The following is a 14,020-nucleotide window of genomic DNA, read 5'->3' as shown; positions in this document are numbered from 1 at the left end:
GAGGAGGGAATGAGGAAAATAGGAATAAAGAGGGAGGCAGAGCAAGATAAAGAATGAAGGAGATATAAGAGAGGGAGAAAGCAATTGAGGATAGGAATGAAAGAGAAAGGTTGAAGAAGAATGTGAGCCGAGAATCTTTAAATCTATATTTTTTCACCTGAAATTCTGCTGCGCCATCCCTTATGTGACAACGAAGCGACTGTGTATCGATGATGGAATGTCTCGATCTTCCAAAATGACATGAAAAGAGAGAGAAGCGTTTATTACCCCTCTTGGGATATGGATGGCCCGTAGGCTATTTTCGGAAAGTTAATGAAAGGAAGAGAACCACACAAGAAGCCAAGATGACAGAAACGAACTGTCAGTGTTCTTTCAAACCCCAGACCGTCCTATCCTTCAAGCATCGCAGGATGGTGCCTGCAAGAAAAACAGCCAACACCATTGGCGCCAGGGCTGTGAAAGGGACTTTTACATGGACGTATGTGTTTTTAGTTCTTCCAAGGTCTGTTATATGTCGGTGGTTCACCCGCAGAAACCGCAGTTCGCACCGTTGGGTTCATCTATCTGACAGCTCGCTCCAGTTGGGTCATTTGCTCTCGAAATTCGAGCTCTTGGAAGGAACTGCTCCTGACACCTTTCATTTGTCTCTAGAAGTGGTTGCTGAAGTGGTCGATGGCCCGTGAAGTTTTGGAGGAGTGGTGTTGGGTGTCAGGTTATGGTTTACTAATTTGAGGAATTGGCACATTTATGGATACGATTCTCTTTTGTCAATTTTACATAGCAGCCATGTATCCCAGAGAGGAGGAAAGAGGTGGTTGGTGTGTCTTCTGGAAAAATAACGTTATAAGTAGCAGTTACTTTTTAAAAGGAAGAATCTAACTGCAACCATCTTCTTTTAAAAGTAAGTTGCTGTAACTGGGTTACTTTTTTTTGCAATAGGAATAATGTTATGGCTACACAGTTTCAGGGGCGGAGTTTGAGCTTTTGCTTTTGGGGGGCCAGACTCTGGGAGAAGCATATGATGTACCTGAGGGTTGTTGAATATCCCCTAGCTTATAAGGGGTCCGGAGACCTTCCCCCGGAAATTTAAGAAAACAACAACTTAAAAACACTGAGTTCTAGGCCTTTTAGATTTGAAAATGTTAAATTTCCTCCCTTAAGTAAACAAATATTAATTAGTATATTGCTTGTTAGTTTTAAAAGAAGCAAAACAGTACGATTATTGCATTTGGCATTTCATTAATTTTTTATTGATACAATACTCGTATTACTTTTAAAAAGTTACGGTTCAATAGTAAGCTTCAGATATTTTAGAAAAAATAAATTGAAAAGTTCTTTTGATGCCTCAGCAGTAACTGGTGACTCAACACAAAGTCATTTTAAGTTTCAACACAAAGTCATTTTAAGTTTTTCTTTCTTCAAACTCCAATCAAATCGTCTAAGATCCGCGATTGCGTCGCAATTACCGCACATGCCATCATGCCAAACGTCAAGATTTGCTTCATAAAAATGTTAGTAACTGAACTTAATCATGTGTTATTTTTTTAGTATTTTTTTAAAGTTGGGGGGCCAGGTCCCCCCTGGCCCCTCCAGAACTCCACCTATGCACAGTTTCCAACTATGTGTCTTCTCCGAATGCTAAGGTGAAATAATTTTCCTGGAATCGCCATAGGCAAAGAAGCTAGGCTTCGTTGCATGCTGACTTTAGGACATTAATTCTCTGTGACTATTCCATCATTTTCATCATCATCACACATCCTATTCTACGCGATTAGCCAAAAGTGGCAGAAAAGCGAAGTACAAGAAACCAATCACCCAACCGATTATCCTATTTGACCACAAATTGAATTTTTTGGCGAAATGGTGAGTTGACCACTCAACACGTTCGCCCAACAAGGCGGTCTATCTCGATTCGACATGTCTACACAGCGCTGGTTTCATTCTTGTGTTGATTGATTTATTGATTGATTTAGTTTATTTTACTTCGCGTTTTGTGCGTCTTGGCTAATTTGCGAAGATGGGGATGAGTGATGAATTGATGAAATGGATGAAAATGGACATTCACAAACAACCATACCCGACCGGGATTCGAACCCGGGACCCTTGGCGTCGCAGCGCGATGTGCTAACCACTCGGCCACAGGGTCGGGCTCTTGTGTTGAATTTCGAGACGTGACCGACCCTTGCTTGGTCTCGATTAACTACTTGTGCATAAAACGGACGTAGACTTTTTGTTCTAGTTAGTATACGACTATTTGGATATGTGTAATTTATACTCATCGCGGCCCAACTGGTGGCTCATGAAGATACCTCCATCTCAGGCACTTATCTAGAAATATGTTTTTCGGGTGGGGGGGGGGGGCGTCCGAACCAAGTGTCTCAGGAATAGTATTGATCGATTGATTGATTTAGTTTATTTTACTTCGCGTTTTGTGCCTCTTGGCTAATTTGCGAAGATGGGGATGAGTGATGAAATTGATGAACGGACATGCACAAACAACTAAGCCCGAGCGGGATTCGAACCCGGGACCCTTGGCGTCGCAGCGCGATGTGCTAACCCTCAGGAATAGTAGTAGTAATAATAATTATTAGTAGTACTGATAATAATAATAGTAATAATAATATAATGTTTAATTTAAAATAATTATATTAAATCAAATTAATACTAATTACAATACATAAATTAATATTATATTATTATTACACGAATAGATAAAAATACAATAAGAATAGAGATATAACAGCGCATATTCATTACGTAGCTTACCTGTAGTTAAGATCGAAATCATTTACATAAAATGTCAAGTAGATGAATAATTGAATATTTATCGTATAACAAAAATGATGTTACAGGTAGTTGGAGAAAAGTAAGTTTCTGATTAATATTTTGTGCATATTATTTTGAGTAGTAGTGTACATTAATCTTCTTTGTAATGTCATTCAAAGCCGTATGATCCCAATATAATTCTTGCCTTGTAAAAAGTTCAGCGGAAAGTAATAACCATCAATTTTGGAACAAATGCTAATATTTTCATTACTTAATTTTAGTACTTGGTAAGTCTTTCGAGGGGACTCCCCCTAATACGTCCTTCCTGTCCTTCAAAGTCGTATGATCCCAATATAATCCTTGTCTTCCAATACGTTCAGAGGAAATTATAGAACAAAGGCTAAACGAATATATTTTTCATTATTTAATTTTAGTACTTCATAAGTCTTTTGGGGGGGGGTCCGGACCCCCTGGACCCCCCTAAATACGTCCTTGCTCCATCTGTCCGCCAATCGTCTTGGGGTGTGTGTGCTTCCATGGGTGTCATCAACCTCAGTTGCGAAGTAAAAGCTGTAGAGGTAACATCGCTCTCCCGTTAAAACGTTACCAAGCGTACGTCTGTTTTTGTCAGTTGTTTTTATTAGCTTGTTTGTACAGTGCTTGGGTGTTTTATGTTCTAATTTTCCATGCTTTGTGTACTATTGTACAACTTTTATCCAGTAACAGCGCTGATCAACCCTCTCTGCCCCATTTTGCAGTACGTTTGGCAACATGCTGTATATCCGACGCTCATTTGTTTCGTCCCGCCAGCAACGTTCGGTGCCTTGTGACACGAAAGTGCCCGATGTCAGTCGAAGAGAATTCAGCTGAATGCTGATTCGTTGTTTCCGAGCCGCCAGCTGGAAATGTGACCAGTATAACTACTGGAAATGCCGCTACTCGTTGACCAGGTGTGGAGGCTGCGAAATAAAAAGAAATCAAGTCAGCTTTCTCCGCATAAAATCAACACCTGCTTCTCATGGGTTTATCCTCCAACCTTGAACGTTGCGTGCCACACGGCATCACAAGTAACTCATGATGCTCTCCTACTGCCCAGGTGAAATTTGAAGCCCGAGGTAAGCAGGATCAAATATTGAAAAGACATGCGTGCCTGGGAGCAGAGGCCGTAATGTGGACTCACGGAAGACATTTTGTGCGGTCTTTAAAAATTAGCCTACGTGTATTTTGTAACTGTAAAGTTTGTCAATGTCCTTGTATTGATTAAATCGAATTGATTTTTGGTAAACGGCGAGTTCCATTTGTGTTACCCAGTTCTCCTACTGTGATACCAGCAAGATACCATTTCCCTATCTTTTTCTCGTAGCCAGGAGGGCTCGGGAAACTGAAGCCCCATCCCAAATCCTACAAATATTTAATTTAAATAGTGGTAATTAATTTTAATTCCTTAGCAGGATTAAACATCTTGTAGGATATAGTAAGTTGTAATATACTGAGAAATTCATATTCATGGCTTCTACGCCCTACTTTTTCGCCTTTAGATGGTGACTACTGATAGGGGTTGAACCCCCTCCCCCCAAGAAATAAAATTCTGGTCACGGGCCTGAGCCTAATACGGAATCTTAGTAGCTTAGAATTGTTATAATTTTAAGAACTATCTATAGGTTTTTACACTACCTTCCACACCCAAATAGTCACTTTATATCACCATAAAAACTCTAGTAATTTCTAGTTAATATCAAATTACACGTACTAACTTTATCGTACTATTGTCCTCTCTAACCCTAAGACTAAATAACTGGGAATTGGGAAATATCTGTAGACCTAACGCCAGGAGGGGAGATTTATAATTTGTGCCCCTAGGCTATCCTTTGTTTTGGACCTTTCCAACATCATCATCATCATTATTATTATTATTATTAACAGTTTTGTTATCATGGTACTTCACCTTCACTAATTGCATGCTTTGTAACTAACTCTGTAGCCTTCTTAAATCCGAAGGTTTATGGCTGCAACAATAGTCACAGCAATAAGCAAGTAAAATTACTTTTACATGTTTTATTTTGTTACTAGCTGATTACCCTGCGTTGCCCGGGTATTTATTTATCCGAATCTTCTATTAGACAGGAAAATAATTAATTCTAATTATAGTGTAACTAATTTTATTTCATCGTGAATGTCACCAATTAGCTTAGCGACTCCGAAAACTATAGATTCGACACTAATCTAGGCCATTTTTAACCCCCTCTCACCCACCCTGCCTATAGGTGATGAACCTGGAGTTGAACGGCATTTACATAGCAATTTAGCACCTTCTGTGTAGGCAACCAAATTCGCCGTGTTATGTAGCGGGAAGCATAACTTGCAGGATCCGACACACGAAAATGCCAAGCAACAGAATACTATTTTATGTCCCCTTCCCACCCCACCCCTAGGGGTGCCAGGGGTGTCTTACCCCCACATTATTACTTTCTAGATTGCAAGTGATATGTGTACCAAGTTTGGTTGAAATTGCTCCAGGCGTTCGAGACTTATGCCGGAACAAACATACACACACACACACACATCCATTTTTATATATATAGATTATAACAATATTAAGGAATGTTAATAGTCAATGATCTTTGTCACTTCAGCGTCGCAAATCCCCTCCTGCCTAACGCTTCCTAGCTTTAGCCTCGCTTACTCTGCAACCAAGACTAAATTAATATTTAACCCTTATTAACACTGTTCTATGTAAACCAATGACTATTCTGGATACCGAATATCCATTCATCCACATTCTGGCGTGACATTAAAATCATACCATCATGTAGTAATATGGAAATCATAAAGGGAAGAGAATTTAAAAAAAAAACAACTAGGGAATCGGTGAACACACTCGCATATATTAAGATATTTTTAAGGCCCCGGGGCATATAAAGCATACCTCCGAAGGGAAGCTCGTGGAGGAGAGTATTTTTGGGGGTTTCTCCCCTTCTTTTTTGTTACATAGCCATTTCGTGGTCACCCTTTGGCCTTGTTCTCTGATGTGGTTCATTGCTACAAAGTTAAATTTTAAAAGGTTTCTTGATAATAGTTAATATTTCTCATTGCTCCACTTTTGAACCAGTGTCTTATTACAAATGGGAATATAGACAGAAGCTACGGTGTTGTAATGCTAATTTACATTAATAATGACAAATGAAGATCAAAGGAAATTTGTCCTTTGAGCGTCACACGTGATCATTAAAGAGAAGTGTACAGTCATCATTATGCAACTGCAGTCATTAAAAAGTGAGAAACCTTCCTGAGTCATCAATTACACAAGTATGCATTTTGAAACTTTTTATCTGCTTCCCTGCAAGTACGAACTGATCTACATAAACTTATGTGTGCTGAATTCAGATCTGCTTTCAGTTTTCTCCTATCACGTCATTTTCTTTTGTAATATAGTTTTAATATTAATGTACATTAATCAAGTTTGGAGTATTTTCAATGAAACTGAAGTATTACAACAAGTCATAGGAATTAATATTTTATACAAGTTTTGTCATTGATGTCAGTGCACCATCATAAAGAGAAGTTCATAGAGTGTGAGTGAACCCTAACAGATCAAACAGAAGATATTTTGCGTCGTTTCACTGAGCTTCTACTGTAATTGACAGAAGTATCTCTCTTGAGGCACCTGCAGTAATCAGCCATCATGGCCTCATTCCACCGCCCTTGATATCTTGTTTCCATGGTTCTGATATCTTTGTGGAAACTTTCACCTTGCTCGTCACTTTTTGCACCAAGATTCTCAGGGAAGTAATCAATATGGATATTCAAGAAATGCAACTTAACACTCATTCTGCACCCTAACAATTTCAAGATTTGTAGCATTTCGTCAACAATCTGTTCGTAGTTTTCTGATTTCTTGTTGCCCAGAAAGTTTTCACATACACTTTTGAATGACATCCACGCTGATGTTTCCATTTCATTCATGCAGTTAGGGAAATGTTGGTCTTTCATAAGAATGCGTATCTGTGGGCCATCAAAAACACCTGCCTGAATTTTGGCTTCAGATTTATTTTGAAACTTTGACCTCAGATATTGAAGGACATTGCTTTCCTGGCTTAGACTTGTTATGAATTGCTTCATGATGCCTAACTTAATATGGAGTGGAGGAAGGACAGCTTTATCTCTAGGAATCAAAGATTCACTCACAACATTTTTCTGTCCTGGTATAAGATCAGTACGTTTTGGCCAGTGGCTTCTCGTCCAGTGTTCATTTCGTGCTCTGCTATCCCAGAAACACATAAAGCATGGATACTTAGTAAAACCATTTTGTTGACCAAGAACAATTGTTAACACTTTTAAATCAGAGCAAACAATCCAGTTATGCTCGTTTTACTTTATCTTTTCCAACATGAACCTCAAGTTTATGTACGTTTCCTTCAAAACTACTGAATATCCTAGAGGTATTGAGGGCAGCAAGTTGCCGTTATGAAGCAGTACTGCTTTCATGCTCCTCACCGAACTGTCAACAAATAACCTTCAATCAGCAGCATTATACTCGTCTCCAAGGGCTTCAATCAAACCTACCACGTTATTGCAGTACACCAGTTTATCCACCTTTGAAAAAAAATGTACAAGTTCATTTTCCCTATGTCTGAACCAAGCAAACGTAATTCCCGGAGCAAGTAAATTATTTTCTTTGAGTTGCGATCCAAGAAGTTCAGCACTAATTTTGGGTAAATACAGGTCTCTAACTAAATCGTTTGACTCACCTCGTGTGAACAGACGAGGAGAAGAAGGTCCACTTGTTTGAAATTAAGGATCATGTTCGTGTTCAGAGGTCTCTTCTGATTCACCACTGTTATCCTCCAGCTGGGTAGGTGCAGGGATTGGCAGTTCATCACTGTGTGGAAGGGGGCGGATGGCTGATCTAAGATTGGGATATTTGACAGATTTCTTGTTCTTCTTGTTTATGCCTTGCACGTTACATAAACAGAAGTAACAATCACTTGTGTGATCTCGAGGTTCCAACCACACCATTGGACAACCAAACTGCAGTGAAGCGCGTTTTCCTTTCACCCACTGATTCATGTTCACTGAACACGTACTACATATGTAATGAGGTGCCCAGGCTTTGTCTTGATCGCCTAGACGAACACCAAAATATGCCAAGTAGGCCCTTTTGTAGAAAGAAGTAATATTTCTCCTCTTCCACAAGCCCATTGTTGGACGCCAAGTTTCTTAAAACAAAATTGAAATTAACTGCAAATTACTTAAGTAGATATATCCTAACTAATTGTCTTATACTAGCAATATGGCGGTTTCGTTAGAAATTGAAAAAGCTTTTAAAAAAAAATCCTGACGTGATGAGAAGGAACGAAATGTCATTTCTGTCATCACTGATGGTAAGCTCTCTGAAAATGTAATTACTTTCGCTGAAGCAAATTGGTCGCATACTTGTGTTATCTCGTACAACTCTCTTCAAAGTTTAATGGGTGTTCGTTCCTAATTTGGGCGCTGAATGTTCTACAGGAGTTTATCAATAATTTTCCATCTAAGGGGTGTTAGTGGTAATTTGTAGCCAAATTGACAAATTTGGTGCATTGTAGAAATAAATTATTGGGTGTTGAGGAAATTTTGGGGTGTGTGAATAAATCACGTGAGGTTTGATATGACAATATGTTTATTCTCTGTCCGTCAATGTAAACAGATTCACGTGGCTCTTGAGAAATCTTGTGGTTATTTCAATGGCAACTGTGCAGGAATCTTTCGCGTATGAATATAGTGCAAGTCCACTTTATGCACAGATAGGCTCTTCGGGGCTGGACCTACAGTTTATATTTGGGTCAGAACCACTACGTGCCTCCACTGGGCATCGAACCCGGGGTACCTTGATTACAAGGCGATAGAGGCAACACTACACCATGGAGGAGAAATATAGTGTAAAACATTTGCCACCCAACTTCTTGCCACTTTTACCCCTGCACCTATACTTATTTACTAAGGGGAAGTAAACTGTCCTATCATAAATAGTGTGCAAGTATACGTACAAACGTATATTTGGTACTGTCTTACCAAGCCGTATGATCCTAATATAATCCTTGCCTTCCAATAAGTTCATAGGAAATTAATAACCACCGATTATGCAACAATGCTAAACAAGTATATTTTCATTATTTAATTTTAGTACTTGGTAAGTTTTTTGGGAGGGGGTTCCCACTCCCCTGGATAGGTCCAGTCCAGATTAGCCTTTCTGTGCATAAAGTGGACTTAAAACAAAACTCAAATATTGTTTTTCTTGTGATGCAATAATTTCATGTTGTTGTTTTTTTTCATTATTACCGATCCAAATGTTTTGTCACGCTACTTTCGGCACACCCTGTTGTGGAATATGTGCCCTGGATTTTTCCTGCTTTTCAGTTTCCTCTTAGATGGTGGGCGGGTCATCAGATAAGAAGCGAGTGCATACCAGAGGTATTCACTTTCCCTTCAGCGGATCTCTTGCCATTAGAAGCTGATTTGGGGAACATGATAAAGTTCTTAAAGCCTGAGGAGGAGGTCGGCGGTTGCTTACCGTGGCGCCATTTTTAGACGAAACGGGAACTACTTGAAAGGAGGGGGAGGGGGAGCTAATGTCGCTGCTGTGCAGGGGTTTACTGAACTGAAGTCTTTTAACTCGAGGCGAAATGCGAAGAAAATGTGAAAAGTTACTTGATTGGCTTTTGGCTACTCGCGACGATGGTGACGAATGATGAATGATGATAAGATGAATTGGATTGAGGTCCCGGTCGTCCCGTTCATTTTATTAAAAATGTCACTATTTTTACCGTTTTATAGAGTCTAGGAGTTATCTTGAAAACCAAATCTAAATTTAAGAGTCATGTTGTATTGCTTTGTGTGTGTTCCGTTATTTGTAGAGCAGTGAATGAGCATGAAGTTTCTTTACGGAATTGCAACAAGAATATAAAGTTCCTGCGTCTTGACACAAACTTAAAAGAAAAATCTAGAGGTGTGTCTGATATGTGGGATAAGGTTTTCGGGGAGATTTATATGATAAAGATGCCTTCAAGTTTGGTTTTTCTGCTAAATACTTCTGGCATTACTCAACTTTAGCGTAAGACTAACATCAAAGATTGATGGGAAAGGACGAAAAATACTATGTAGGCTAAGTCATACCGAGATTATAATACGTACAAGGTCCGCCCATAAAGAAACCGAACTATAAAAAAAGGAACCAAACCAAATAAAAAGGTACCGTATTCTGGCAACACTGCAAAGAGCTATGTCTAAACTTCCCGGCAGTCTGTATCGGGGCAAGCGTGCGTTAGATACAGGTCGTGTGCAGGCGGCGTACAAAATACGCGCACCAAGATGGAACAACGTTACAGCATAAAGTTATGTTACAAATTGGATAAATCGTTTACCGAAACGTTACAGATGATACGGGCAGTGTATGGTGAGATGAAACCTGGTGTTTACAATATGACCCCGAAACAAAAAGACAGAGTCTGCAGTGGAAAGGACAGTTCTCGCCCGTAAAGAAAAAACCACGGATGTCGAAATCGAAGACAAAGGTGCAGCTGATCGCATTTTTTGATTCTCAAGGACTGATCCACCATGAATTTGTCCCTGAAAATCAAACAATCAATCGGTGGTATTACAAGGAAGTGCTTGGTCGACTCAGAAACAGGATGAAGCGGGTTAGGAAGGACCTCTGTGATTCTGGCCAATGGTTTCTGTTACACGATAATGCTCGGCCTCATACCGCATTGTGTGTACAACAATACCTTGCTAAGCATTCAGTGACAGTGATCAATCGCCCTCTATATTCTCCAGGCTTATCGCCTGATGATTTTTTTCTTTTTCCCAAGCTTAAGATGGCTATGAAAGGGCGAAGATTTGACGACGTCGCGGACATTAAATTAAATGTTACGCGTATTTTGCGAACACTTACTATCAATGACTATCAACATTGTTTCCAAGACCTGTACAAAGTCTGGCCAAAGTGTATTCCCTCCTCTGGTGATTATTTTGAGGGTGATAAAGTAATTTGAAGGTAATTACTTGTTTTCTTTCCTAAAAAAAAAAGTTCGGTTATTTTATGGGCGAACCTTGTAATTAGTACCTTTTTATAACGGGAGATCATATTTCATTTATTGTTCATGATGCATCATTTATGTGATATATCCTTTAATAAATAATAATAATATGTGAATAATAACAATAATTTTATAATTAGGTTTAACTGATTTTTCAGGAAGAGTGTAGGGAGGGGGGGTAAGCTGATATCCTTGGGATGTCCCGTTTTGGGGTCAAAATATTATGGACGGTCACCCTAATTCAGTGACAATCACAAACATATATGGACGACACAACGTAAGCCGCACAGAGGATTATACTGGCCGTAGGTCCGAACGCCAGAGCCTCGTTGACCTGCAACATTGCAGTTACTGGGGTGTACTACGTGGAAGTGACGTTGACATTTGGGTGCCTTCAGCGAAGGACACCCCTTACACCACTAACAGTTACTTCCATATACCAAAATTCCTCAACTACAGTACCATGGAGAATATACCAATTAGAAACCACTTCTGGAATCACAGTGAGTAAAGCCCACTTAGGAACATAAAGAGTATTTGACAATAAAATACTTTGAAAAATATTTGGACCTAAAAGGGATGAGGGGACAGGTGAGTGGAGAAAGTTACATATTTTAGAACTACATAATTTGTATTCATGTCCAGATATTATTAGAATGATTAATCAAGAAGACTTAGGTGGGCAGGCCATGTGGCACGAATGGGAGAGGAAAGAAGAGTTTACAGGATTCTTGTTGGGAAACTTGATGGTAAGAGACCTGCAGGAAGACCAAGACGAAGATGGAGGGATAACGTTGAGATGGACCTAAAGGAAATCGGCAGGGATGGAAAAGAGTGGATAGATATTGCTCAGGATAGGGACAGCTGGAAGCCCTGTGTTGCTGCAGCTATATACCTCCGGGTTTAAGGAGGCTAGAGAGTTAGTTACCTAGTAAATTACCAAAAAATGGATATTAAGTTTTTTTGATTGAAATATTTGAAAACGATATTTTATGTAGGTAGCAGGGGCGCCGACTTGTCAAAATTATTGGGGTGACTCTGATCACTGAAATAAATTAATGAATGACTCACTCTCTCCCTTTTTAAAGTTTTGGCCTCAGTGTTTGGAATCTCATAAAAGCCCATGAATTCCTCAAATATATCAAAATTCTTATTCACAGTTCGAATGCAGAATAGTAATTGTCCACGGATAGATATGTCACAAGTTTCGTCAACCATAATAGCAAAATATTCCCGACTTTTAATATCTGCTACAACGGAGCGCAAAACAGATCACCCTAATATATCAATGATCTCGTTCTGAATGTCATGTGAGAGCCATTTGTAGCCCGAACGTCCCATCCACTACTCTAGTTCATGCACATCGTCTTTTGAAACTCTTTTTAGTAAAAATTGTAACAATACTCATAATTACATACTTAGTATATAGTAATAAGTCATGTGTTTTGCTGTCTCTGGCCATAGCCCCCCCCCCCCCCGAAGTTGATGGTTTAGCGGTCTCAGCCCCCAAAGTTGATGGTCTAGAACATTTCAAATGTGTATTAAAAGTTCATGTGGCACAATTCAGAGTAAACTTTACAAGAGAAGCAAAATAATACATTAGATGCTCTTAAGCAAAATTATTTGGGGGGCTCTGCCACCACATCGTTAACATTGGGGGCTCGAGCCCCCCCCCCCCCAAGCCCCATGGAGTCGGCGCCTATGGTAGGTAGTAAGTACTTTGTTTATATGATTCCAGTAATATAGGATATTTTTAAGTATGTCAAAATAACCCATGAAGTCAGGAAGAACCAGATTTGTTGCTTAATTGGAAGCACCAGCGTCCTATAAACTCGTACACAAAAGAACTATTGTTATCTGGCGCTGGGCCTCCTGAAGCACGGGGCCTCGGGCGCTCCCGCCCTAGGAACGGCTCTGCAGACTGGTACGTTAAAGTTTTTTTGGAGCTGAATCGCAGGTGGTGATGAACAAATCCTCTGCCCTGGATCAAATGGCAGTTGGTTCCTTTCATCACTCTATTAAAATCATGTCGTGAAAACACGGCGGATGGACTGCATCTGTGATATCTTTCTCGGGGATGTAAATCAGGGACCTTTCCTTCATAGCAACCCGCAGCTGTTGAAACATTTGCCAAGGTTAATGCTTGCATAAGGTTCCTCTTCTTTATATGTTCATTAGAGCCTCAACAGCAGACACCATGCAGACACCAAAGTGCAAACGGAAAGGCGAGTTAGCACCAGAGCTGTGCATACTGAAGGTGGCTGCTTGTAAAAGCCATTACTTAGCATATGCCAATGGCCCGACTAAACATTCTGAAAGCGTTTATGCCAGTCAGTATTATGGATAGGGCTTGCAGTGATGATATAGTGAAGTTTGTCTCAGTAATAGGGGTAGTAGAAGGGAAGTTGAGTCATAGCGAGCTTCTGTGCAGCCAAATGGTTGCGATGGTCTCTGGGTTCAATCCACGGCTGGCGAAATCGCGCCCGGCGTCATATTCCGGGCAAACAGATTAGAAGTTCCGTGGGAAACATGTCGAGTAAGTATTGTTCGTACAGTGTCGGCGATATTTGAGTGTCTTTACAAAGGGTTAAGTCTACACTCCCCGAAAAGCAGCTTGACAGGGCCTGACCCATGATAAAGTTGAAGTCCTGATTCGAACGCCACTTCAAAGAAAGTTATGAAACATCAGTTTCCCTCTGATAACCACATGTCAAGCCCACGGGGCCTCCCCTCAAACCTTTCCCACCAATAGCATCCGTTTTAGGAACTGACAGTACTTGTCAAGTCCACTTGGAGTAAATGAGATGTAACGAATTCAGTTTCTTTAGAGATTTCATAATGTGGGGTTACGGTTATCTTTGCTAAGTTGTGTTATTGTGTTGAGCTACTATTGTGGAGACCTTTGGAGTGAAACGTCGTCGCAGTTCGAGTTGAATGTCTAAAACACTTCCGGTAAAAGTGACAACAACGTTTCTGAGAAAAACAGGTGCTGGCACGAAACCAGATAACCGTCCGGTCAGCTTCCCGTCAAGCTATGTCAAAGATACCGAAGTGGCGTTCGAATCAGGACTTCAAGTCCGATCCCAGTCTAGCCCGTTATTTTATACGTGCAGCTACTGCAAGTACTGACCTTGCGCAAGTTGTCTTCAAGATTTATTACGTCATGATTATGCTGCAGT

The 14,020-nt window shown here is 40.1% G+C and overlaps 1 protein-coding gene across 1 annotated transcript in view; it reads left to right on the top strand.

The window, feature by feature from the left end:
• LOC146004744 (uncharacterized) overlaps positions 1-14,020 on the top strand; it is a 632,500-nt gene that overhangs the window by 38,271 nt on the left and 580,209 nt on the right. The window lies entirely within an intron of this gene.

Source organism: Lepisma saccharinum, chromosome 22 (assembly GCF_977018435.1).
Source record: "Lepisma saccharinum chromosome 22, izLepSacc3.1, whole genome shotgun sequence".
NCBI lineage: Eukaryota > Metazoa > Arthropoda > Insecta > Zygentoma > Lepismatidae > Lepisma > Lepisma saccharinum.
This window is presented reverse-complemented; position numbering and strand designations above follow the sequence as displayed.